This window comes from Lolium perenne, chromosome 1 (assembly GCF_019359855.2).
Source record: "Lolium perenne isolate Kyuss_39 chromosome 1, Kyuss_2.0, whole genome shotgun sequence".
Classification (NCBI taxonomy): Eukaryota; Viridiplantae; Streptophyta; class Magnoliopsida; order Poales; family Poaceae; genus Lolium; species Lolium perenne.
Window position 1 is genome coordinate 56,411,805 of NC_067244.2, and position 2,506 is coordinate 56,414,310.

Genomic DNA, 2,506 nt, shown 5'->3' on the forward strand with positions numbered 1-2,506 from the left:
CCCATCCTGCCGGCGAGTTTCTTCGATTCTGGCCGCGTTGGTGCTTCTCCGTCGCTTCTGAGCACATCCACACACACCTGGTATCCTTCCCGTCCTCTCGAGCCTCTTCTCTCTCTTTTTACCGCTCTGTGCCAACTTGCCGACGTTGACCGCCGGCATCCTCCATGAGCACCCATCACCGGCGACACTCCGGCAAGCGCCGGCCCCTTCTCTGGCGGCCGCAGTCCGCCGGAGCCAAGGCGCGTCCCCGACGCCATCCTGTTCTCCCCGGTTCGCCCCCAATCATCGTCCCCATCTCCGACCTGAGTCGTCCGCCATGGCTGTTTCACCAGAAGTTTTCCGCCATGGTCTGGTTCAAAGGGTATACTTTCCCTTTGAAAACAACATCAGCCGTATTAGCACAGTGGTTGGTTCATGTGGCCTCAATCCAGAGATCCTGTGTTCAAATCCCAACTCTAGCTAATTAATCCAGCTTTTTGTTCTCTGTTTGATCTAATCAGATCTGGTGTCCCATGGGTTTGAGCCCAGTTCCATCGATTCGGCCCGACGCCGATGCATGCCCAGCATCTGTCCACCGTAGGCCAGGTTCGGCCCAATTCTGTATGGGGAGACTTTTTCTTTTATCTGTATGCATGTAATGGTTAAATCCATATCTTTTGAACCCTAATTCAAAATGCAAAGTGTTATATATGAAAATTGATCAGAAAAATGCAAGGAACATGAATATGCCATCCATGTCTGCTGTTGCATCATGCTTCATACCATTTCGTGATAGTTTGCATTAACACCTAATATGGAACATATGGAATATGTGAGATACTATATAAATATTGTCTCGGTTCCATTTAACTTTGAAGTAGCGCATCCTTGCCATGTTGTACCATGCTAATCAACCCTTAATTTTGCCGCTAGATATGCAACCTCAACCTAAATTGTTTGTCCGGGATTCCGATTCCGCTTAAATTGGATAAGTGCATCGCATCATATCTGCCATGTCATGCATATCATCTTGATCATGCTGGATCTTCTTTATCCGTAGTAGTAAGACTTGCATGCGTTGTGTGTTCCAGCATTTGCTTCTTCCCGGATAGGATCGCGAAGTGGTGCTGTGAGATACGACAAGTTCTCCGGATGTTCCTCGGCAAACTTTAACAGGCAAGCATTTTCCCTTATACTCCTGTCCCTGCAGGAGTCGCTCACCCATTTTATTTTGCCTTCTCCCTCATGCTATCCTTAAGTTGCGTTCTTGTCACGTGTCCCTTCCACTTGTTACCTCAAGCAGCCTATATTGACTCCACCAACCTCCTATAGCTATTGTTTGGTTATCGGGTCTGCCTTGCGAGTCGTAGTGCATGCTAGTGCTGTTTTATCTCGTTACCGTTGTTGTTATCTTATCGGGATATGTTGGGTTGTTGGGAGGTTATCACATGATATATCATTTGTTGGAGATAATCACACTTTACTTTATTGTTAACAACTAAAATTGTAAGCAGAGGCATCTGTGAGCCCCTTTGCGAAAGCATCGGAACTTTGACTTGCTAATGTCCCCTAGGACCCGAGTTCTTGTTATCTGTTCCGAGATTGAGCGCTCTACCCGTACGTGGGGGAATGGGACCCCCATCACCCACTACCTTTCCTCGAGTCTGTTTATTGGGAGCCACAACCTTGGTTTTATTTGCCCATATGCACGATGCACGATTTACTTCTGTTGCCTTCGGGTGTTTATATTTTGTACTGCACTCATATTGCGTGCCGACTTATCCTTGGCCGGTCGTTAGCGCCCGCCTTGGACGCCATCGCAACCTCTGGGTCCGTATCGGAGTACGGCCGAACTTCGTCACGGGTAGCTTAGTTGGGTGGCTCCCATTAAACTTTCTCTTGCATTGGGAACGGTCTTGATGTGAGACTCCACCTATAGTAAGTGGGTTCGAGCATGCGTATGGTTACATTTGGGCAACCCCTGCAGGGTGTACATCTTATCGATAAGCCGTGTCCGCGGTTATGGACGACTTGGAATTGTATAGCTTGATCATAGAACAACTTACACCGTTATCTTGTTGCTAATAATCTGATAATAACTTGCGTAGTAATATAGCCTTACTACAACCGTTACCCAATAAAATGTGTCCACCGTTGAGTGCCTTTTACATGCCTCTTCGCAATTGTTGGAGGGGATATGTGTAATCGGCTGGGTTATGTTTGTGTAGTATTTTACCTGTTACCTTATGCGCTCTCTCACCTTCTCTGATTAGACGAATGTTGTAGAGTGTCTCTATAGGTTTTTAGTGCTTGCGCTGCCGCTTAACTCCACCATATTGCCTATGACGTTTCTCTTGCGTCCTCTAAGTCCCCTGCGTGCCTCAAGTACAAAGGACGACTGGTTGACGAATGCTTATACGTCTTGAAGTCTTGTTAAGTACGAACCCGTACTTATTGCTGCTTCTACGGGATATAACCGGGCAGGTATGAAGATATGTTCGATGAAGACGATGTTAGCAAGGTTACC

At 47.0% G+C, this 2,506-nt stretch overlaps 1 long non-coding RNA gene across 1 annotated transcript; it reads left to right on the top strand.

Annotated features, from left to right (window-relative positions):
• Positions 1-268: 268 nt before the first annotated feature.
• Positions 269-2,506, top strand: LOC139838083 (uncharacterized). Its single transcript, XR_011754440.1, has 3 exons — positions 269-406; positions 501-585; positions 1,071-2,506. It is a non-coding gene; the product is annotated as an uncharacterized lncRNA (long non-coding RNA).